The sequence below is a fragment of the Doryrhamphus excisus genome, chromosome 2, assembly GCF_030265055.1.
Source record: "Doryrhamphus excisus isolate RoL2022-K1 chromosome 2, RoL_Dexc_1.0, whole genome shotgun sequence".
Lineage (NCBI taxonomy): Eukaryota > Metazoa > Chordata > Actinopteri > Syngnathiformes > Syngnathidae > Doryrhamphus > Doryrhamphus excisus.
The window spans coordinates 21,706,653-21,716,727 of NC_080467.1; the positions used below are offsets into that span (position 1 = coordinate 21,706,653).

Below are 10,075 nucleotides of genomic sequence, written 5' to 3' on the forward strand. Positions count from 1 at the left end.
AACCATAAAAAGCTTACAGCACCTGGTATTCCCAGGCGGTCTCCCATCCAAGTACTAACCAGGCCCGCCCCTGCTTAGCTTCCGAGATCGGACGAGATCATGCGTTTTCAGGGTAGTATGGCCGTAAGCTGCCAGAACAACTGATAAGATCCTATTTGAAGGCGACGCAGGCCAAACTAGACTCCAGCAAAAAGTGTCAAACAGCGCCCTCTGCTTTCAGGCAAGAGCAGAAACCATAAAAAGCTTACAGCACCTGGTATTCCCAGGCGGTCTTCCCTCCAAGTACTAACCAGGCCCGCCCCTGCTTAGCTTCCGAGATCGGACGAGATCGGGCGTTTTCAGGGTAGTATGGCTGTAAGCTGACAGGTCAACTGAAAAGATCCTATTTGAAGGCGACACAGGCCAAACTAGACTCCAGCAAATAGTGTCAAACAGCGCCCTCTGCTTTCAGGCAAGAGCAGAAACCATAAAAAGCTTACAGCACCTGGTATTCCCAGGCGGTCTCCCATCCAAGTACTAACCAGGCCCGCCCCTGCTTAGCTTCCGAGATCGGACGAGATCATGCGTTTTCAGGGTAGTATGGCCGTAAGATGCCAGGACAACTGAAAAGATCCTATTTGAAGGCGACGCAGGCCAAACTAGACTCCAGCAAAAAGTGTCAAACAGCGCCCTCTGCTTTCAGGCAAGAGCAGAAACCATAAAAAGCTTACAGCACCTGGTATTCCCAGGCGGTCTCCCCTCCAAGTACTAACCAGGCCCGCCCCTGCTTAGCTTCCGAGACCGGACGAGATCGGGCGTTTCCAGGGTAGTATGGCCGTAAGCTGACAGGTCAACTGAAAAGATCCTATTTGAAGGCGACACAGGCCAAACTAGACTCCAGCAAATAGTGTCAAACAGCGCCCTCTGCTGTCAGGCAAGAGCAGAAACCATAAAAAGCTTACAGCACCTGGTATTCCCAGGCGGTCTCCCATCCAAGTACTAACCAGGCCCGCCCCTGCTTAGCTTCCGAGGTCGGACGAGATCGGGCGTTTTCAGGGTAGTATGGCCGTAAGCTGCCAGGGCAACTGAAAAGATCCTATTTGAAGGCGACGCAGGCCAAACTAGACTCCAGCAAAAAGTGTCAAACAGCGCCCTCTGCTGTCAGGCAAGAGCAGAAACCATAAAAAGCTTACAGCACCTGGTATTCCCAGGCGGTCTCCCATCCAAGTACTAACCAGGCCCGCCACTGCTTAGCTTCCGAGATTGGACGAGATCGGGCGTTTTGAAGGTAGTATGGCCGTAAGCTGACAGGTCAACTGAAAAGATCCTATTTGAAAGCGACGCAGGCCAAACTAGACTCCAGCAAATAGCGTCAAACAGCGCCCTCTGCTGTCAGGCAAGAGCAGAAACCATAAAAAGCGTACAGCACCTGGTATTCCCAGGCGGTCTCCCATCCAAGTATTAACCAGGCCCGCCCCTGCTTAGCTTCCAAGGTCGGACGAGATTGGGCGTTTTCAGGGTAGTATGGCCGTAAGCTGCCAGGGCAACTGAAAAGATCCTATTTGAAGGCGACACAGGCCAAACTAGACTCCAGCAAAAAGGGTCAAACAGCGCCCTCTGCTGTCAGACAAGAGCAGAAACCATAAAAAGCTTACAGCACCTGGTATTCCCAGGCGGTCTCCCATCCAAGTACTAACCAGGCCCGCCCCTGCTTAGCTTCCGAGATCAGACAAGATCGGGCGTTTTCAGGGTAGTATGGCCGTAAGCTGCCAGGGCAACTGAAAAGATCCTATTTGAAGTCGACGCAGGCCAAACTCGACTCCAGCAAAAAGTGTCAAACAGCGCCCTCTGCTGTCAGGCAAGAGCAGAAACCATAAAGGCTTACAGCACCTGGTATTCCCAGGCGGTCTCCCATCCAAGTACTAACCAGGCCCGCCCCTGCTTAGCTTCCGAGATCGGACGAGATCGGGCGTTTTCAGGGTAGTATGGCCGTAAGCTGCCAGGTCAACTGAAAAGATCCTATTTGAAGGCGATGCAGGCCAAACTAGAATCCAGCAAAAAGTGTCAAACAGCGCCCTCTGCTGTCAGGCAAGAGCAGAAACCATAAAAAGCTTACAGCACCTGGTATTCCCAGGCGGTCTCCCATCCAAGTACTAAACAGGCCCGCCCCTGCTTAGCTTCCAAGGTCGGACGAGATCGGGCGTTTTCAGGGTAGTATGGCCGTAAGCTGCCAGGGCAACTGAAAAGATCCTATTTGAAGGCGACGCAGGCCAAACTAGACTCCAGCAAAAAGTGCCAAACAGCGCCCTCTGCTGTCAGGCAAGAGCAGAAACCATAAAAAGCTTACAGCACCTGGTATTCCCAGAAGGTCTCCCATCCTAGTACTAACCAGGCCCGCCCCTGATTAGCTTCCTAGATCGGATGAGATCGGGCATTTTCAGGGTAGTATGGCCGTAAGCTGCCAGGGCAACTGAAAAGATTCTATTTGAAGGCGACGCAGGCCAAACTCGACTCCAGCAAAAAATGTCAAACAGCGCCCTCTGCTGTCAGGCAAGAGCAGAAACCATAAAAAGCTGACAGCACCTGGTATTCCCAGGCGGTCTCCCATCCAAGTACTAACCAAGGCCCGCCCCTGCTTAGCTTCCGAGATCGGGCACTTTCAGGGTAGTATGGCCGTAAGCTGCCAGGTCAACTGAAAAGATCCTATTTGAAGGCGACGCAGGCCAAACTCGACTCCAGCAAAAAATGTCAAACAGCGCCCTCTGCTGTCAGGCAAGAGCAGAAACCATAAAAAGCTGACAGCACCTGGTATTCCCAGGCGGTCTCCCATCCAAGTACTAACCAGGCCCGCCCCTGCTTAGCTTCCGAGATCGGACGAGATCGGGCGTTTTCAGGGTAGTATGGCCGTAAGCTGCCAGGTCGACTAAAAAGATCCTATTTGAAGGTGACGCAGGCCAAACTAGACTCCAGCAAAAAGTGTCAAACAGCGCCCTCTGCTGTCAGGCAAGAGCAGAAACCATAAAAAGCTTACAGCACCTGGTATTCCCAGGCGGTCTCCCATCCAAGTACTAACCAAGCCCGCCCCTGCTTAGCTTCCGAGATCGGGCGTTTTCAGGGTAGTATGGCCGTAAGCTGCCAGGTCAACTGAAAAGATCCTATTTGAAGGCGACGCAGGCCAAACTAGACTCCAGCAAAAAGTGTCAAACAGCGCCCTCTGCTGTCAGGCAAGAGCAGAAACCATAAAAAGCTTACAGCAGCTGGTATTCCCAGAAGGTCTCCCATCCTAGTACTAACCAGGCCCGCCCCTGATTAGCTTCCTAGATCGGATGAGATCGGGCATTTTCAGGGTAGTATGGCCGTAAGCTGCCAGGGCAACTGAAAAGATTCTATTTGAAGGCGACGCAGGCCAAACTCGACTCCAGCAAAAAATGTCAAACAGCGCCCTCTGCTGTCAGGCAAGAGCAGAAACCATAAAAAGCTGACAGCACCTGGTATTCCCAGGCGGTCTCCCATCCAAGTACTAACCAATGCCCGCCCCTGCTTAGCTTCCGAGATCGGGCACTTTCAGGGTAGTATGGCCGTAAGCTGCCAGGTCAACTGAAAAGATCCTATTTGAAGGCGACGCAGGCCAAACTCGACTCCAGCAAAAAATGTCAAACAGCGCCCTCTGCTGTCAGGCAAGAGCAGAAACCATAAAAAGCTGACAGCACCTGGTATTCCCAGGCGGTCTCCCATCCAAGTACTAACCAGGCCCGCCCCTGCTTAGCCTCCGAGATCGGACGAGATCGGGCATTTTCAGGGTAGTATGGCCGTAAGCTGCCAGGTCGACTAAAAAGATCCTATTTGAAGGCGACACAGGCCAAACTAGACTCCAGCAAATAGTGTCAAACAGCGCCCTCTGCTTTCAGGCAAGAGCAGAAACCATAAAAAGCTTACAGCACCTGGTATTCCCAGGCGGTCTCCCATCCAAGTACTAACCAGGCCCGCCCCTGCTTAGCTTCCGAGATCGGACGAGATCATGCGTTTTCAGGGTAGTATGGCCGTAAGATGCCAGGACAACTGAAAAGATCCTATTTGAAGGCGACGCAGGCCAAACTAGACTCCAGCAAAAAGTGTCAAACAGCGCCCTCTGCTTTCAGGCAAGAGCAGAAACCATAAAAAGCTTACAGCACCTGGTATTCCCAGGCGGTCTCCCCTCCAAGTACTAACCAGGCCCGCCCCTGCTTAGCTTCCGAGACCGGACGAGATCGGGCGTTTCCAGGGTAGTATGGCCGTAAGCTGACAGGTCAACTGAAAAGATCCTATTTGAAGGCGACACAGGCCAAACTAGACTCCAGCAAATAGTGTCAAACAGCGCCCTCTGCTGTCAGGCAAGAGCAGAAACCATAAAAAGCTTACAGCACCTGGTATTCCCAGGCGGTCTCCCATCCAAGTACTAACCAGGCCCGCCCCTGCTTAGCTTCCGAGGTCGGACGAGATCGGGCGTTTTCAGGGTAGTATGGCCGTAAGCTGCCAGGGCAACTGAAAAGATCCTATTTGAAGGCGACGCAGGCCAAACTAGACTCCAGCAAAAAGTGTCAAACAGCGCCCTCTGCTGTCAGGCAAGAGCAGAAACCATAAAAAGCTTACAGCACCTGGTATTCCCAGGCGGTCTCCCATCCAAGTACTAACCAAGGCCCGCCCCTGCTTAGCTTCCGAGATCGGGCACTTTCAGGGTAGTATGGCCGTAAGCTGCCAGGTCAACTGAAAAGATCCTATTTGAAGGCGACGCAGGCCAAACTCGACTCCAGCAAAAAATGTCAAACAGCGCCCTCTGCTGTCAGGCAAGAGCAGAAACCATAAAAAGCTGACAACACCTGGTATTCCCAGGCGGTCTCCCATCCAAGTACTAACCAGGCCCGCCCCTGCTTAGCTTCCGAGATCGGACGAGATCGGGCGTTTTCAGGGTAGTATGGCCGTAAGCTGCCAGGTCGACTAAAAAGATCCTATTTGAAGGTGACGCAGGCCAAACTAGACTCCAGCAAAAAGTGTCAAACAGCGCCCTCTGCTGTCAGGCAAGAGCAGAAACCATAAAAAGCTTACAGCACCTGGTATTCCCAGGCGGTCTCCCATCCAAGTACTAACCAAGCCCGCCCCTGCTTAGCTTCCGAGATCGGGCGTTTTCAGGGTAGTATGGCCGTAAGCTGCCAGGTCAACTGAAAAGATCCTATTTGAAGGCGACGCAGGCCAAACTAGACTCCAGCAAAAAGTGTCAAACAGCGCCCTCTGCTGTCAGGCAAGAGCAGAAACCATAAAAAGCTTACAGCACCTGGTATTCCCAGGCGGTCTCCCATCCAAGTACTAACCAGGCCCGCCCCTGCTTAGCTTCCGAGATCGGACGAGATCGGGCATTTTCAGGGTAGTATGGCTGTAAGCTGCCAGGGCAACTGAAAAGATCCTATTTAAAGGCGACGCAGGCCAAACTAGACTCCAGCAAAAAGTGTCAAACAGCGCCCTCTGCTGTCAGGCAAGAGCAGAAACCATAAAAAGCTTACAGCAGCTGGTATTCCCAGAAGGTCTCCCATCCTAGTACTAACCAGGCCCGCCCCTGATTAGCTTCCTAGATCGGATGAGATCGGGCATTTTCAGGGTAGTATGGCCGTAAGCTGCCAGGGCAACTGAAAAGATTCTATTTGAAGGCGACGCAGGCCAAACTCGACTCCAGCAAAAAATGTCAAACAGCGCCCTCTGCTGTCAGGCAAGAGCAGAAACCATAAAAAGCTGACAGCACCTGGTATTCCCAGGCGGTCTCCCATCCAAGTACTAACCAATGCCCGCCCCTGCTTAGCTTCCGAGATCGGGCACTTTCAGGGTAGTATGGCCGTAAGCTGCCAGGTCAACTGAAAAGATCCTATTTGAAGGCGACGCAGGCCAAACTCGACTCCAGCAAAAAATGTCAAACAGCGCCCTCTGCTGTCAGGCAAGAGCAGAAACCATAAAAAGCTGACAGCACCTGGTATTCCCAGGCGGTCTCCCATCCAAGTACTAACCAGGCCCGCCCCTGCTTAGCCTCCGAGATCGGACGAGATCGGGCATTTTCAGGGTAGTATGGCCGTAAGCTGCCAGGTCGACTAAAAAGATCCTATTTGAAGGTGACGCAGGCCAAACTAGACTCCAGCAAAAAGTGTCAAACAGCGCCCTCTGCTGTCAGGCAAGAGCAGAAACCATAAAAAGCTTACAGCACCTGGTATTCCCAGGCGGTCTCCCATCCAAGTACTAACCAGGCCCGCCCCTGCTTAGCTTCCGAGATCGGACGAGATCATGCGTTTTCAGGGTAGTATGGCCGTAAGCTGCCAGAACAACTGATAAGATCCTATTTGAAGGCGACGCAGGCCAAACTAGACTCCAGCAAAAAGTGTCAAACAGCGCCCTCTGCTTTCAGGCAAGAGCAGAAACCATAAAAAGCTTACAGCACCTGGTATTCCCAGGCGGTCTTCCCTCCAAGTACTAACCAGGCCCGCCCCTGCTTAGCTTCCGAGATCGGACGAGATCGGGCGTTTTCAGGGTAGTATGGCTGTAAGCTGACAGGTCAACTGAAAAGATCCTATTTGAAGGCGACACAGGCCAAACTAGACTCCAGCAAATAGTGTCAAACAGCGCCCTCTGCTTTCAGGCAAGAGCAGAAACCATAAAAAGCTTACAGCACCTGGTATTCCCAGGCGGTCTCCCATCCAAGTACTAACCAGGCCCGCCCCTGCTTAGCTTCCGAGATCGGACGAGATCATGCGTTTTCAGGGTAGTATGGCCGTAAGATGCCAGGACAACTGAAAAGATCCTATTTGAAGGCGACGCAGGCCAAACTAGACTCCAGCAAAAAGTGTCAAACAGCGCCCTCTGCTTTCAGGCAAGAGCAGAAACCATAAAAAGCTTACAGCACCTGGTATTCCCAGGCGGTCTCCCCTCCAAGTACTAACCAGGCCCGCCCCTGCTTAGCTTCCGAGACCGGACGAGATCGGGCGTTTCCAGGGTAGTATGGCCGTAAGCTGACAGGTCAACTGAAAAGATCCTATTTGAAGGCGACACAGGCCAAACTAGACTCCAGCAAATAGTGTCAAACAGCGCCCTCTGCTGTCAGGCAAGAGCAGAAACCATAAAAAGCTTACAGCACCTGGTATTCCCAGGCGGTCTCCCATCCAAGTACTAACCAGGCCCGCCCCTGCTTAGCTTCCGAGGTCGGACGAGATCGGGCGTTTTCAGGGTAGTATGGCCGTAAGCTGCCAGGGCAACTGAAAAGATCCTATTTGAAGGCGACGCAGGCCAAACTAGACTCCAGCAAAAAGTGTCAAACAGCGCCCTCTGCTGTCAGGCAAGAGCAGAAACCATAAAAAGCTTACAGCACCTGGTATTCCCAGGCGGTCTCCCATCCAAGTACTAACCAGGCCCGCCACTGCTTAGCTTCCGAGATTGGACGAGATCGGGCGTTTTGAAGGTAGTATGGCCGTAAGCTGACAGGTCAACTGAAAAGATCCTATTTGAAAGCGACGCAGGCCAAACTAGACTCCAGCAAATAGCGTCAAACAGCGCCCTCTGCTGTCAGGCAAGAGCAGAAACCATAAAAAGCGTACAGCACCTGGTATTCCCAGGCGGTCTCCCATCCAAGTATTAACCAGGCCCGCCCCTGCTTAGCTTCCAAGGTCGGACGAGATTGGGCGTTTTCAGGGTAGTATGGCCGTAAGCTGCCAGGGCAACTGAAAAGATCCTATTTGAAGGCGACACAGGCCAAACTAGACTCCAGCAAAAAGGGTCAAACAGCGCCCTCTGCTGTCAGACAAGAGCAGAAACCATAAAAAGCTTACAGCACCTGGTATTCCCAGGCGGTCTCCCATCCAAGTACTAACCAGGCCCGCCCCTGCTTAGCTTCCGAGATCAGACAAGATCGGGCGTTTTCAGGGTAGTATGGCCGTAAGCTGCCAGGGCAACTGAAAAGATCCTATTTGAAGTCGACGCAGGCCAAACTCGACTCCAGCAAAAAGTGTCAAACAGCGCCCTCTGCTGTCAGGCAAGAGCAGAAACCATAAAGGCTTACAGCACCTGGTATTCCCAGGCGGTCTCCCATCCAAGTACTAACCAGGCCCGCCCCTGCTTAGCTTCCGAGATCGGACGAGATCGGGCGTTTTCAGGGTAGTATGGCCGTAAGCTGCCAGGTCAACTGAAAAGATCCTATTTGAAGGCGATGCAGGCCAAACTAGAATCCAGCAAAAAGTGTCAAACAGCGCCCTCTGCTGTCAGGCAAGAGCAGAAACCATAAAAAGCTTACAGCACCTGGTATTCCCAGGCGGTCTCCCATCCAAGTACTAAACAGGCCCGCCCCTGCTTAGCTTCCAAGGTCGGACGAGATCGGGCGTTTTCAGGGTAGTATGGCCGTAAGCTGCCAGGGCAACTGAAAAGATCCTATTTGAAGGCGACGCAGGCCAAACTAGACTCCAGCAAAAAGTGCCAAACAGCGCCCTCTGCTGTCAGGCAAGAGCAGAAACCATAAAAAGCTTACAGCACCTGGTATTCCCAGAAGGTCTCCCATCCTAGTACTAACCAGGCCCGCCCCTGATTAGCTTCCTAGATCGGATGAGATCGGGCATTTTCAGGGTAGTATGGCCGTAAGCTGCCAGGGCAACTGAAAAGATTCTATTTGAAGGCGACGCAGGCCAAACTCGACTCCAGCAAAAAATGTCAAACAGCGCCCTCTGCTGTCAGGCAAGAGCAGAAACCATAAAAAGCTGACAGCACCTGGTATTCCCAGGCGGTCTCCCATCCAAGTACTAACCAAGGCCCGCCCCTGCTTAGCTTCCGAGATCGGGCACTTTCAGGGTAGTATGGCCGTAAGCTGCCAGGTCAACTGAAAAGATCCTATTTGAAGGCGACGCAGGCCAAACTCGACTCCAGCAAAAAATGTCAAACAGCGCCCTCTGCTGTCAGGCAAGAGCAGAAACCATAAAAAGCTGACAGCACCTGGTATTCCCAGGCGGTCTCCCATCCAAGTACTAACCAGGCCCGCCCCTGCTTAGCTTCCGAGATCGGACGAGATCGGGCGTTTTCAGGGTAGTATGGCCGTAAGCTGCCAGGTCGACTAAAAAGATCCTATTTGAAGGTGACGCAGGCCAAACTAGACTCCAGCAAAAAGTGTCAAACAGCGCCCTCTGCTGTCAGGCAAGAGCAGAAACCATAAAAAGCTTACAGCACCTGGTATTCCCAGGCGGTCTCCCATCCAAGTACTAACCAAGCCCGCCCCTGCTTAGCTTCCGAGATCGGGCGTTTTCAGGGTAGTATGGCCGTAAGCTGCCAGGTCAACTGAAAAGATCCTATTTGAAGGCGACGCAGGCCAAACTAGACTCCAGCAAAAAGTGTCAAACAGCGCCCTCTGCTGTCAGGCAAGAGCAGAAACCATAAAAAGCTTACAGCAGCTGGTATTCCCAGAAGGTCTCCCATCCTAGTACTAACCAGGCCCGCCCCTGATTAGCTTCCTAGATCGGATGAGATCGGGCATTTTCAGGGTAGTATGGCCGTAAGCTGCCAGGGCAACTGAAAAGATTCTATTTGAAGGCGACGCAGGCCAAACTCGACTCCAGCAAAAAATGTCAAACAGCGCCCTCTGCTGTCAGGCAAGAGCAGAAACCATAAAAAGCTGACAGCACCTGGTATTCCCAGGCGGTCTCCCATCCAAGTACTAACCAATGCCCGCCCCTGCTTAGCTTCCGAGATCGGGCACTTTCAGGGTAGTATGGCCGTAAGCTGCCAGGTCAACTGAAAAGATCCTATTTGAAGGCGACGCAGGCCAAACTCGACTCCAGCAAAAAATGTCAAACAGCGCCCTCTGCTGTCAGGCAAGAGCAGAAACCATAAAAAGCTGACAGCACCTGGTATTCCCAGGCGGTCTCCCATCCAAGTACTAACCAGGCCCGCCCCTGCTTAGCCTCCGAGATCGGACGAGATCGGGCATTTTCAGGGTAGTATGGCCGTAAGCTGCCAGGTCGACTAAAAAGATCCTATTTGAAGGCGACACAGGCCAAACTAGACTCCAGCAAATAGTGTCAAACAGCGCCCTCTGCTTTCAGGCAAGAGC

At 52.5% G+C, this 10,075-nt stretch overlaps 32 non-coding genes and 12 pseudogenes across 32 annotated transcripts; all 44 read right to left on the reverse strand.

Annotated features, from left to right (window-relative positions):
- Positions 1-10: 10 nt before the first annotated feature.
- LOC131120878 (5S ribosomal RNA) lies at positions 11-129 on the reverse strand. The gene has a single exon (XR_009127422.1). It is a non-coding gene; the product is annotated as a 5S ribosomal RNA (ribosomal RNA).
- Positions 130-241: 112 nt separating this feature from the next.
- LOC131121033 (5S ribosomal RNA) lies at positions 242-360 on the reverse strand. Its single transcript, XR_009127572.1, has one exon. It is a non-coding gene; the product is annotated as a 5S ribosomal RNA (ribosomal RNA).
- A 112-nt stretch (positions 361-472) lies between these two features.
- On the reverse strand, positions 473-591 carry LOC131121398 (5S ribosomal RNA). Its single transcript, XR_009127908.1, has one exon. It is a non-coding gene; the product is annotated as a 5S ribosomal RNA (ribosomal RNA).
- A 112-nt stretch (positions 592-703) lies between these two features.
- Positions 704-822, reverse strand: LOC131120862 (5S ribosomal RNA). The gene has a single exon (XR_009127407.1). It is a non-coding gene; the product is annotated as a 5S ribosomal RNA (ribosomal RNA).
- Positions 823-934: 112 nt separating this feature from the next.
- On the reverse strand, positions 935-1,053 carry LOC131123269 (5S ribosomal RNA). The gene has a single exon (XR_009128704.1). It is a non-coding gene; the product is annotated as a 5S ribosomal RNA (ribosomal RNA).
- A 112-nt stretch (positions 1,054-1,165) lies between these two features.
- LOC131122012 (5S ribosomal RNA) lies at positions 1,166-1,284 on the reverse strand. The gene has a single exon (XR_009128495.1). It is a non-coding gene; the product is annotated as a 5S ribosomal RNA (ribosomal RNA).
- Positions 1,285-1,396: 112 nt separating this feature from the next.
- LOC131121594 (5S ribosomal RNA) lies at positions 1,397-1,515 on the reverse strand. The gene has a single exon (XR_009128097.1). It is a non-coding gene; the product is annotated as a 5S ribosomal RNA (ribosomal RNA).
- A 112-nt stretch (positions 1,516-1,627) lies between these two features.
- On the reverse strand, positions 1,628-1,746 carry LOC131120608 (5S ribosomal RNA). Its single transcript, XR_009127158.1, has one exon. It is a non-coding gene; the product is annotated as a 5S ribosomal RNA (ribosomal RNA).
- A 111-nt stretch (positions 1,747-1,857) lies between these two features.
- Positions 1,858-1,976, reverse strand: LOC131121241 (5S ribosomal RNA). Its single transcript, XR_009127776.1, has one exon. It is a non-coding gene; the product is annotated as a 5S ribosomal RNA (ribosomal RNA).
- A 112-nt stretch (positions 1,977-2,088) lies between these two features.
- LOC131120990 (5S ribosomal RNA) lies at positions 2,089-2,207 on the reverse strand. The gene has a single exon (XR_009127531.1). It is a non-coding gene; the product is annotated as a 5S ribosomal RNA (ribosomal RNA).
- A 112-nt stretch (positions 2,208-2,319) lies between these two features.
- Positions 2,320-2,438, reverse strand: LOC131121499 (5S ribosomal RNA). Its single transcript, XR_009128006.1, has one exon. It is a non-coding gene; the product is annotated as a 5S ribosomal RNA (ribosomal RNA).
- A 112-nt stretch (positions 2,439-2,550) lies between these two features.
- LOC131123771 (5S ribosomal RNA) lies at positions 2,551-2,660 on the reverse strand (annotated as a pseudogene).
- A 112-nt stretch (positions 2,661-2,772) lies between these two features.
- LOC131120314 (5S ribosomal RNA) lies at positions 2,773-2,891 on the reverse strand. The gene has a single exon (XR_009126872.1). It is a non-coding gene; the product is annotated as a 5S ribosomal RNA (ribosomal RNA).
- A 112-nt stretch (positions 2,892-3,003) lies between these two features.
- On the reverse strand, positions 3,004-3,112 carry LOC131122711 (5S ribosomal RNA; annotated as a pseudogene).
- A 112-nt stretch (positions 3,113-3,224) lies between these two features.
- Positions 3,225-3,343, reverse strand: LOC131122479 (5S ribosomal RNA; annotated as a pseudogene).
- A 112-nt stretch (positions 3,344-3,455) lies between these two features.
- On the reverse strand, positions 3,456-3,565 carry LOC131123972 (5S ribosomal RNA; annotated as a pseudogene).
- Positions 3,566-3,677: 112 nt separating this feature from the next.
- On the reverse strand, positions 3,678-3,796 carry LOC131121284 (5S ribosomal RNA). Its single transcript, XR_009127800.1, has one exon. It is a non-coding gene; the product is annotated as a 5S ribosomal RNA (ribosomal RNA).
- Positions 3,797-3,908: 112 nt separating this feature from the next.
- Positions 3,909-4,027, reverse strand: LOC131121399 (5S ribosomal RNA). The gene has a single exon (XR_009127909.1). It is a non-coding gene; the product is annotated as a 5S ribosomal RNA (ribosomal RNA).
- Positions 4,028-4,139: 112 nt separating this feature from the next.
- Positions 4,140-4,258, reverse strand: LOC131120863 (5S ribosomal RNA). The gene has a single exon (XR_009127408.1). It is a non-coding gene; the product is annotated as a 5S ribosomal RNA (ribosomal RNA).
- A 112-nt stretch (positions 4,259-4,370) lies between these two features.
- Positions 4,371-4,489, reverse strand: LOC131123281 (5S ribosomal RNA). Its single transcript, XR_009128705.1, has one exon. It is a non-coding gene; the product is annotated as a 5S ribosomal RNA (ribosomal RNA).
- Positions 4,490-4,601: 112 nt separating this feature from the next.
- On the reverse strand, positions 4,602-4,711 carry LOC131123474 (5S ribosomal RNA; annotated as a pseudogene).
- A 112-nt stretch (positions 4,712-4,823) lies between these two features.
- On the reverse strand, positions 4,824-4,942 carry LOC131120759 (5S ribosomal RNA). The gene has a single exon (XR_009127305.1). It is a non-coding gene; the product is annotated as a 5S ribosomal RNA (ribosomal RNA).
- A 112-nt stretch (positions 4,943-5,054) lies between these two features.
- On the reverse strand, positions 5,055-5,163 carry LOC131122713 (5S ribosomal RNA; annotated as a pseudogene).
- A 112-nt stretch (positions 5,164-5,275) lies between these two features.
- On the reverse strand, positions 5,276-5,394 carry LOC131124123 (5S ribosomal RNA). The gene has a single exon (XR_009128800.1). It is a non-coding gene; the product is annotated as a 5S ribosomal RNA (ribosomal RNA).
- Positions 5,395-5,506: 112 nt separating this feature from the next.
- Positions 5,507-5,625, reverse strand: LOC131122481 (5S ribosomal RNA; annotated as a pseudogene).
- A 112-nt stretch (positions 5,626-5,737) lies between these two features.
- Positions 5,738-5,847, reverse strand: LOC131123973 (5S ribosomal RNA; annotated as a pseudogene).
- Positions 5,848-5,959: 112 nt separating this feature from the next.
- Positions 5,960-6,078, reverse strand: LOC131121285 (5S ribosomal RNA). Its single transcript, XR_009127801.1, has one exon. It is a non-coding gene; the product is annotated as a 5S ribosomal RNA (ribosomal RNA).
- Positions 6,079-6,190: 112 nt separating this feature from the next.
- On the reverse strand, positions 6,191-6,309 carry LOC131120879 (5S ribosomal RNA). Its single transcript, XR_009127423.1, has one exon. It is a non-coding gene; the product is annotated as a 5S ribosomal RNA (ribosomal RNA).
- A 112-nt stretch (positions 6,310-6,421) lies between these two features.
- LOC131121035 (5S ribosomal RNA) lies at positions 6,422-6,540 on the reverse strand. The gene has a single exon (XR_009127574.1). It is a non-coding gene; the product is annotated as a 5S ribosomal RNA (ribosomal RNA).
- Positions 6,541-6,652: 112 nt separating this feature from the next.
- LOC131121400 (5S ribosomal RNA) lies at positions 6,653-6,771 on the reverse strand. The gene has a single exon (XR_009127910.1). It is a non-coding gene; the product is annotated as a 5S ribosomal RNA (ribosomal RNA).
- Positions 6,772-6,883: 112 nt separating this feature from the next.
- On the reverse strand, positions 6,884-7,002 carry LOC131120864 (5S ribosomal RNA). Its single transcript, XR_009127409.1, has one exon. It is a non-coding gene; the product is annotated as a 5S ribosomal RNA (ribosomal RNA).
- Positions 7,003-7,114: 112 nt separating this feature from the next.
- On the reverse strand, positions 7,115-7,233 carry LOC131123292 (5S ribosomal RNA). The gene has a single exon (XR_009128706.1). It is a non-coding gene; the product is annotated as a 5S ribosomal RNA (ribosomal RNA).
- Positions 7,234-7,345: 112 nt separating this feature from the next.
- On the reverse strand, positions 7,346-7,464 carry LOC131122013 (5S ribosomal RNA). The gene has a single exon (XR_009128496.1). It is a non-coding gene; the product is annotated as a 5S ribosomal RNA (ribosomal RNA).
- A 112-nt stretch (positions 7,465-7,576) lies between these two features.
- Positions 7,577-7,695, reverse strand: LOC131121595 (5S ribosomal RNA). The gene has a single exon (XR_009128098.1). It is a non-coding gene; the product is annotated as a 5S ribosomal RNA (ribosomal RNA).
- A 112-nt stretch (positions 7,696-7,807) lies between these two features.
- LOC131120609 (5S ribosomal RNA) lies at positions 7,808-7,926 on the reverse strand. Its single transcript, XR_009127159.1, has one exon. It is a non-coding gene; the product is annotated as a 5S ribosomal RNA (ribosomal RNA).
- Positions 7,927-8,037: 111 nt separating this feature from the next.
- LOC131121255 (5S ribosomal RNA) lies at positions 8,038-8,156 on the reverse strand. Its single transcript, XR_009127789.1, has one exon. It is a non-coding gene; the product is annotated as a 5S ribosomal RNA (ribosomal RNA).
- Positions 8,157-8,268: 112 nt separating this feature from the next.
- On the reverse strand, positions 8,269-8,387 carry LOC131120992 (5S ribosomal RNA). The gene has a single exon (XR_009127532.1). It is a non-coding gene; the product is annotated as a 5S ribosomal RNA (ribosomal RNA).
- A 112-nt stretch (positions 8,388-8,499) lies between these two features.
- LOC131121500 (5S ribosomal RNA) lies at positions 8,500-8,618 on the reverse strand. The gene has a single exon (XR_009128007.1). It is a non-coding gene; the product is annotated as a 5S ribosomal RNA (ribosomal RNA).
- A 112-nt stretch (positions 8,619-8,730) lies between these two features.
- On the reverse strand, positions 8,731-8,840 carry LOC131123772 (5S ribosomal RNA; annotated as a pseudogene).
- A 112-nt stretch (positions 8,841-8,952) lies between these two features.
- LOC131120315 (5S ribosomal RNA) lies at positions 8,953-9,071 on the reverse strand. Its single transcript, XR_009126873.1, has one exon. It is a non-coding gene; the product is annotated as a 5S ribosomal RNA (ribosomal RNA).
- A 112-nt stretch (positions 9,072-9,183) lies between these two features.
- On the reverse strand, positions 9,184-9,292 carry LOC131122714 (5S ribosomal RNA; annotated as a pseudogene).
- A 112-nt stretch (positions 9,293-9,404) lies between these two features.
- LOC131122482 (5S ribosomal RNA) lies at positions 9,405-9,523 on the reverse strand (annotated as a pseudogene).
- A 112-nt stretch (positions 9,524-9,635) lies between these two features.
- LOC131123974 (5S ribosomal RNA) lies at positions 9,636-9,745 on the reverse strand (annotated as a pseudogene).
- A 112-nt stretch (positions 9,746-9,857) lies between these two features.
- Positions 9,858-9,976, reverse strand: LOC131121286 (5S ribosomal RNA). The gene has a single exon (XR_009127802.1). It is a non-coding gene; the product is annotated as a 5S ribosomal RNA (ribosomal RNA).
- Between the last annotated feature and the right edge of the window lie 99 nt (positions 9,977-10,075).